The 8,816-nt window shown below is 39.9% G+C and overlaps 1 long non-coding RNA gene across 1 annotated transcript; it reads right to left on the bottom strand.

Moving 5' to 3' along the window:
* Nucleotides 1-3,141: 3,141 nt before the first annotated feature.
* Nucleotides 3,142-8,600, bottom strand: LOC308190995. Its single transcript, XR_013947622.1, has 3 exons — nt 8,409-8,600; nt 8,006-8,080; nt 3,142-7,518 (listed from the first exon to the last, which is right to left on the bottom strand). It is a non-coding gene; the product is annotated as an uncharacterized lncRNA (long non-coding RNA).
* Nucleotides 8,601-8,816: the final 216 nt, after the last annotated feature.

Genomic DNA, 8,816 nt, shown 5'->3' with positions numbered 1-8,816 from the left:
TGGACAGTTTATCAGGCTTCTTCTATCTCAGTTTTCTATGTTCCGTGCTCTGATTTATGAAATCCAGACAGCATAAGGACATTTGCAGGTAGGAATACATCATAGTACCTGAAGCATATGATACTGTTTTACAAGTCTGAGGTGAAGTTTGATGGCTTCTCTTTGCAGGGGTCCATGAGAACATTTCCTTTGCTCTATATTTATGAGAGGTCTGAAATAAAGCTCACATGTGCAATCCTGTGTGTTTTAAGCACGGAAAGAAGGAGACTTGCTAAATCTGCCCCTTATTCTTTGCTGTGCATTCTCCACACGGAGACATGTTCACCTTTGAGGTTTTGGGCAGATCTTTACAATAATGGCTAAATTTTCTGTACTGAAAAGTATTTCTGTCAAAACCAGTTCTGCATAAAAGTATGTACAAATTTTATATGTATCTACTGCTATATTAAAACCATTTTACTTTTGCTTTATTTTCCCATTTGGACAGTCCCAGAGCTCTGATAAATTTAATCAAAATTGTCATGTTTCACCTGATTATTAGCTGCTGGCAAGAAATACCAGAAATATCCTGTTGTGAAAATGTAAGTACAGTTCAACCTCCTCTGAAGTTTTGCAAATCTCATCAAACATCTCTCTTATCTTGATAGCACAGTCCAATAGCTATATAGTTTTAGCTGGTTTCCTTGGCTGTGAGTAGAAAGGGGCAAGAGCAGGGAGGAAGGCTGTCACAACGTCCACTGACAGCATTAAAATGAACCAGGATTTTTGCAACCCTCTGTGCATCTGTTTTTATTCACAGTGAGTATAGTTTTTGTATGATGTTATAATGCTTTGTATCCACAGGTCACAATGTTTGTATGTGCAGGTGACCAGCTAAACACAGTTGGTCATTTCCAGGTAGACTTGATACACTTGTGGGTGTAACCATAGCAACTGTGTGCCACTTTTGGGCACTTTTCCAAAGATATGTACCTAAATACTAGATTGGCTGTGTGGGGTGAATCACTAATTAATTGAGAAATGAATCTAGTTACAGTCCAAGCTTTATGAATTAGCAAAGACTCCCTTTGGATCTTAACTCCTGCAAAAAGGGCCCCATAATGTAATACTGAAACTTGAATCTCTTTCATCCTTGAGCATCGTTATGATACTAGTGGTTATGAAAAGACATTAAGTGAACAGAAAACAAAAAAAAACAGGAGAAGTAGGAGTAGACTAAGAAACTATCCAGCTTTAGAAAGGATCATAGAGCTGTTCCTTTAATTATCTTTTATTTATCTGTTTGTCAGACTATACAACTTTTTTAATATAAGCCATAAGCAGAAGCATGATAATGTTGAAACAAAACCTTTGGAGAAAAGGAATAGCATGTTGTTGTTATTTTCGGATTCTTCTGCAACATGAGGTCTAATTTGCTCTTGGTTTTGGATTTTTCAAGTTGCAGTGTATCTTTCGTAAGGACTTACACGTGTTTATTTCTGCTGAAGTGAAGGGGATGATGTAATTGTCATTATTAGTAGTAGTGACAAAATATTTACCTGGCATCATTATTTTGACTGTAGTCCACATGTGTAATCTCATTCTTTTGCTTGTCAGACAAACAACGCTGTGACAATTAGTGCCATAACAAGTAAAATAAAATATGGAGTAAGATCAATATCTCTTGCAAGAGCTCCCAGCTCATTACACTTCAGCACTACTACACCTAGCTGTGCAAGAGGAGGAACCCAGATGACTCCCCAAAATTCCAGTTAGAAGTCACAGACAGTGATTACACAACATACTTACACAAGTGAGATGCAAAACTGTGCAGAAGAAGCAGATAAGGACAAAAAGAAAAAAAAAAACACTTGGGTAAGAATGCTTGTAATAAGATTAGTGATTCTAAAGCTAACTCAAATAAATCTTGAAATTTTGAAAATAAGGAAGACGCACAGGGGAGAGACACAGGTGTAAGCCTGTCTCAGAAAGGATAGTTTTGTGGTTGATGCTTGACTCAGAATCTACAAAGAAAGGGGTTCCAGTACCTATCAAGACATGTCTGAAGATGATTTGAATGTAGACTGTGACCAAGAAAAGAAGTCTAAATAAAACCAATACATTTATTGTACTTTGAGGCGAGTTACCAATTACAGAACTGGAGTAATTGCCCTAGCTAATTATCATAAGTGGCACTATGATCTAGACAAGCTGAGGGCACTGTTTTGCTGGCCTGCCCTGAGAAAGCCCTCCTTGCTCCAGGAGAGGCACACCAACATGCTGTCTTGAGGTCACAGAAAAATATTCAGAAATTTTTCCATTTTCTCATCAGGAAAAACAGACACACACACGCACACCACCTCCCAAAGACAAACATTTCTATCTCATCTTCATTGTTCTTATCCATGATTTTTCATTGTTCAGTCCCTGAGGATGGGGACTGAAAAAGAGCAAGCCATGCCCTAACCCTTTTATCATTGCATAGACAAGAGTCAGAATTTTAATGGGATGTGTCTAAACTCATTGAAGTCAATGAGAATTAGATGTCTCAACACCTTTAACTATCGAGTTTCAAAGGACTAGCCTAGAGGTCATTTGTCTGTAAAGAATACGGTTGCCACAGAAATAAGCTGATGCATCCACCAAGCACTCTTGATTAATCCAATTGCATGGCTCCCAAAGGAACTTAGCACTACTCTCCTTTCCTTTGTCTATGGCTAAAGACAACAGATTAATTTGGCACCATCAATTGTGCTGCATATAATTTCAAAAATTCCTTTATAGAAGTCCAGACCCCGACTCTTTCATCACATTCTTACCAACATAAATTCCAGCTGCCTCAGCTACCAAAGACCACTATATTAAACTACTGTAGGAGTAGTCTGAGCCTAAGAGACAACCTGATAAAGGCAAGAGGCCTTTAAAATTAATGACTGATTAGAGTTGTCATTGGGCAGAACATTCAGACTCCTCTTTTTGAAGTCCATTTGGGGGAGGGAAAATACACAATGACTACAGAGCAAAACCAGAAGTATATGAAGCCTCCATATAACATTCTTTACCCCTATTGTACAATAAAATAATTCATAAGGAAGAGTCCTGTTTGTTTTCCAAACTGGAATAGTGAGGTGCAGCACATGCAAGGTTAAATTACAGACAGAATTAAATTGTTCAGATTTTGTAACACCAAAAAGAGGAATAGAGATTGGGCTCTGCCTGTGCGCATACTAGCATAGTAGTAATTTCTCTTTACCAAGTCCAGTCTTATGCCTTCACAAATCAATTGTTAAACTACCATATCAGATCATTGATGACTAATAATAAAACATATTTTCCTCCTTGGAGTTCCTTACTATCCTTGTCACCAAAGGCTAAAATGTTATGTTATGCTTTGGGAATTCATTTTTGCATTTGAGGATAAGAGCAGACTTAAGGAAAAAGTCATGTCCCAGAGCTAAAATACCAGTATCCCCTCTCTGCATGGATAATGGAACAGATTCACCTTCACCGTAACATTGGACTGAATTACATGTTATAGTCCTTGACATGCTTTGACATGACTAATGTGACCCAGCTGGTCTCAGCAGTAGAAAAATGTGAACATAGAATGCGTAGTTTATGAGATACACGTATGCGTTGACAACAAAAAATACCCACAGTTGTATTTGTGTGATTAAACCTAAAATAAAAATAAATACAAATAAAAATAGACAAATCCATAAGTTACAAGGGTCTGCAAATACATAAGTTGATATATTTCAGTATTTACATGTATTGAAAGGTAGTGGGTGACTGCCTGTTTATAGACAGTGGGTTTCCAAGTGTACTCATGTAAACTGTTCCCTCTGTTGTTTAGAGGATGACCATATAGCCAGTTTTTATTTTACAGCAGTGTTTAAGCAGGAACCATATGATACTATGTTTTATTTAAAATTGGGCTTGTACCACTGAGGCTGGAAACTTGTATCTTTAGAACAATTTCATATTGCATAGTGCCACCATATGTTGCCTACTTTCGTGTTTTTAAAGAGAGTGCCTACTGCCTAAAGGTAGCATGTCTCAGATTTACAAATCACATATTGCTTGAGGGCAGAAGTGAAACCATTGATTTAAGAGAATGCAATATGCTTAGTTTAAGGGTGTTAATTCAACCCTATCATCCTCCAGCATTCCTTACATTGAAATACATTTTAGTGCAGGGGAGAAAAATGCAAAGGTTGGAAGCACAGGTTCTACAATTGTGTTTCGATCTTAAAAGGAGAGAAAAAACTGGCTGATTAGCTAGACAGACCGATCTAGCATAAGTGTTCTTGGAACCTCTTGAAATGAACACTGAATTATGAAGCCGGCCTTTTACATTTCTCATCATTAGCGTAAATGGAAAAGTAGCCACTAGGACCTTGTGACTAATTTAGCAGACGGACTTGTTCTAACATTTGCTCTGAATTACCTCGTGCATATTTTAAAGGGAAAACTTGTAATTTATTTATATATTTTAATATTTAACTTTCTTAAAAAATTTGGATTGCTCACGGTAATTTAATACATTCTTAGTCAATGTTTGCCTTCAGATAGCTTCTGCAAATTTAGAGATAGAAAAGTCGTAATCCCTCTGGATGTAAGATCATTACCCCAGTGTACATTCACCATTGCTTTATCAAGTCTAAATTAAAATATTTCAAATAATGAAACTTCCAGTATTTTCCTTGAAAAAAATATTTCCTACTAAAATTATTTACCCTGGCTGCAGTGCTTGGGGGTGACGAGCAGCTCTTAAAAGATTGTCATTATCATTTTATTTGCTGTTATTCCTATTAATGTACTTGACGCGTACGACAGAAAATAAAATAATATTGGAGTGTCACTGTAGAGCAGTGACCGATAGCAAAGACAAACCTCTATCTATGAGAGCTCCTGGTGTACCTATCAGGCTTAAATGCACAGGTGGACGAAAAATGCAAACAGTGCAGGATGCTGATGTAATGAAGTAGCTGTGCTCAAGGTCTCAGAGACAGAGGGATCTTGCACTCACACCTGATAAAAAAGACAGGAGCTGAGTTGTCAAGTCTGTTGCTCCTGCACTTGGACAAAATTGGGTGTATTTCACAACAAGGGTTCAACACAAGATTCAGTGGTAGCAGGTTTTCTTTGCATCCATCCTATTCCCTATTGTTAAGCTGAATGTTAGAAAACTCTTTACAGGAGAACACTAAAACAGAGTCGGTCATGCAGTTACATGTCCTAGTGTCTGCAGTATTTCATACAGGCTAGCTTTGAGACGGGAATAAGCAGTTTCTGAAACTCCCTTTACTTTTTGTATGAATCCTGCTTAAGCATTTTTATTTTTATTTTTTTTATGCAGCAAATTTGATCATTTTAATGTACCTGGGTGACCAACTTCCCAAAGCATGCTTTTTTTTTTGTATAGCAGTGATGCCCTGGCAGCTCGGATTCACAGGGACTAGTTAGGTAATTACTTATAGGGCACAGCCATGGCACGCACTAAACCAACCCTCCAGTTTCCAAAGCAAGCATTTGAGCTATTCAGCTTACAAGTCATCCCTTCAGCAAGGACCAGCAGCCGCCTCCAAAAAAATACTGCCGCGGCTTAATTTACTTAATATTAGTATCCATGTTAACCTAATACCTTTCTATCTTTTTAAATAATAATTTTAAAAAGGCAGTTTATAAGAGGCTTTCTTGTCAGGTAATAGCTCTCTGGATTTATTTAAAGAGCCCTTTCTTGTCAGCACGAGAAGCAGCCCCCTGCAAGGATAGGAGATTAGGTGCAGGTCCACGCCTTTGTGCAGCGTGTGCCACGGCCGCCGGCTCAAAACCCGTGGGGAGGAGATTAAGCCCTCTTCAGCTGGCCGGCATGGGGTGGGGCTTTGTCCCGTTTTTGGCTAGCAGATGGTGGCAAGCCAACAGGTGCACCCCATTGGCAGCACCCAGCCCTGCGCATCTGCTGCCGGCCCCGTGCCAGCTGCAGCGAGCGCTTGTCCTGAGCAGGCGAGGTGGTGAGAGACCAGGGAGGGTGACCTTCAACTATTAACCTTCTGCTTTTCTTCCTTTTTTTTTTAAAAAAAAAAAAAAAAAAAAAAAAGCTTTATGCATTGAAAAACACCAGCATGGCAAGAATGCTTTGATCTGAATATTACAGGATGGAAAATGAATAAGGACTGGGAGGTGATGAGCCTAGGGAGGAAGCGGCAGGCAGCTTCGCCCTAGCCTGCACAGGGAGTAACATCTATTGTGTTGCAGGGCATCAGTGGGTAGGTATTGCACTGACTCTAGATTTATTATTATTATCATCATTATCTTTTTAGTAATCAGAAATAAAAGTAGATTGCTCAGACTGGAATTTCTGATGCCACTCCTGCCCCCCCCAAACCTGATTCCAACCTGCTTTATGCAAAAAATCCAGACTCTGCACTCAGGTAATATCATACGTTAATCTGTTAATGCAGTTATAAGAACCATCGGAAGGAAAAGAGACAAAATGACAATACTGCACTTGTAAGAATGCTTGTCTTAGTTTCTAAACTTTATGTTCTGTACTACCCTTTCACTTGACACATCCCTGTATTCAGCCTCTTTCACTCCCAACTTGACCGGATCCTTCTATAATGTACTGCCTCATGTTTGATTCAGTCCAGCCCTAATCCAGCTCAGCTATCACCCTGTGCAAACAAGCAACTCTCCAGCTGATCTCCTTGGCTCAGTTAGACTTTTAGCTGTTTTCTCTTCTCTTTAACTCTTCTTCCTCCCTGCTTCTCTCTTTGTTCTCCTTTCAGGCTGACTTGAGCTAAGGTCTGCTCTTTCCCCTGGGCCCTCTGCTTCTGATGATGTTCTGAGTCCATCACAAGGTCTACACAAACCTGGCAGTTTCTGCTAGACTAACAGCTGTCTCTGTCTCCTGTAGCTCTGGGGCTTCCTGGGGTCAGAATCACATCATAAAGCAATGAATTTCATGACTCTCATGCGGAAAAAACACTGGCTCAAATGAGGTTAGAAGAAACCTTCTGGTCCAGAGGATACAGGCCAACCTGCTGGGGTCCCACAGTTAAGCTGCTAAAATTTGGTCAAAGACAGGAAAGTCCACCGGAGACCGGATGCAGTCAAGGTGGGCTAGAGCAGTGGGCTATTTCTCTACACCTACTGAGATTTCAGAAAGCCTTAATGGCTGGGCTAAGCTGCGAGCTGTTGCTTCGTGCTTTCGGATGGCCTCAGTTCCTCCAAACATTAGAAGGAGGAGACACAGACGCAGTGAGAAGTGTTTCTTTCCATCACAGCAAAAACCAAACTACATCATGTCTGGAATGATGACTGGCGGCGTCCAGGCTTGTCTGGGTGCCTGTTCGGGGAGCTGGAGAACAGCTCCAGTTGCAGTTACGTGAGTCCTGAGCGTCCTTTAGATGGCTCACTTGGAAGACAATACAACTGATATTACGCAGATTGCTGTCTCACACCAGAATTGCCAGAAAAGGGTACAGCAGCCTTCCAACGAGGAAATTCTTTGGTGGGAGCAGGAGCTGAAAGCTACAGTGACCAAGAAAACTTTAATTGAAACATTAATTGAAATCAACCTGAAGGATTTAGAGAAAACTGGTTGCTGTATTTAAAACCCTAGCAAATGTATAAATTAATGCACTTTTATTCTTTCAGCTCCATTTTTCCTTTGTCATCTTCCTAATCTACAGATAGTTATTCTGCACTTCTTTTAGTATATTAGAGATATTAAAAAAAAAAAAGCCCACTAAATTTCAAAAGAAGGAAGCCCTCTCACACCTTACCCAAACAACTTTACTCCCAATTTCAGATGTTGTTCATAAGATTACAGTGGTTTTGTTTTGTTGTTTTCTTTTTTAATACCCAATGTAAAATTTGCCAAGATATTTTTACTGCAAACGTGGCTAAATTCGTAAACAGACATTTTAATACACAAACTACTAACGTTTAGTTTTTGTGACTTTCTCTAACAGCTACTAAATCCTGAAACCATCACGAATACCAACACAGTACCGACCTCATGTTTCTGAGGATTCCACAAGCTGTAAGAAGAAACCCTTGTGAATGCAGACTCCCATCCCCTCTGGAAAGTCTGGAAGAATTTCATACAGGTGTGCAATCTGTCTAAATACTTTTTAACCACTACGCAGCATGCTTAATGGGTGACAGCATAACAATAGAGTACTTTACAAAATAATTACTGTAGTTACAGAGCAGAGATCATTCCACATCAAACTCAACAAGTTATAAAATAACGTCCATAAATCCTTAGTACACTGGGGTATGACATTACTGTTTCCAAGTCTGCTTAATTCTCTCATGCTCTTGCTTTTAAACTCTGTAAAGTGTGGGGCTTATTACATGAAATAAAAATCTTTTCAGAGTGTAGCAAGCTTTTTTCTCCCTGATTTAAAACTTACACTGTCTTTGCTAATAGGGATGCTCTTACTTCAAGCCCCAGGAGGCTTCTGGAAAGCAGACAATCCTGTTTTCTTCTGCACGGGTGAGGAAACAGCTCAGAAGGGGTTAAGTGGCTGGAGACCAGATGCAGCTGGGCCCTGTTAATCTGCAGGGACCAGCTGCTTTGTATAGAAAGGAAGACGAGAAACAGAGTGGCTAGTGCTGGGGGAAAGCTGGGGTATTGAATTGCTTATGTTCTGGAAGGGGGTGGGGGCTTGGGGGGAGTGAGAGTTTGCATTTCAGCCTTTTGGTACTCTGGACAAGGAAGAAGAGCTCTGTAGGTATTTCGGTTCGGCTGGGGAGCTGCTGTCTCTGGTGGTGACTGACAGCCCACCCAGGACACTGGCTTTTAGTTCTCAGGCGCTCTT

This window comes from Anser brachyrhynchus (genome assembly GCF_964034855.1).
Source record: "Anser brachyrhynchus genome assembly, chromosome: 2".
Lineage (NCBI taxonomy): Eukaryota > Metazoa > Chordata > Aves > Anseriformes > Anatidae > Anser > Anser brachyrhynchus.
This window is presented reverse-complemented; position numbering and strand designations above follow the sequence as displayed.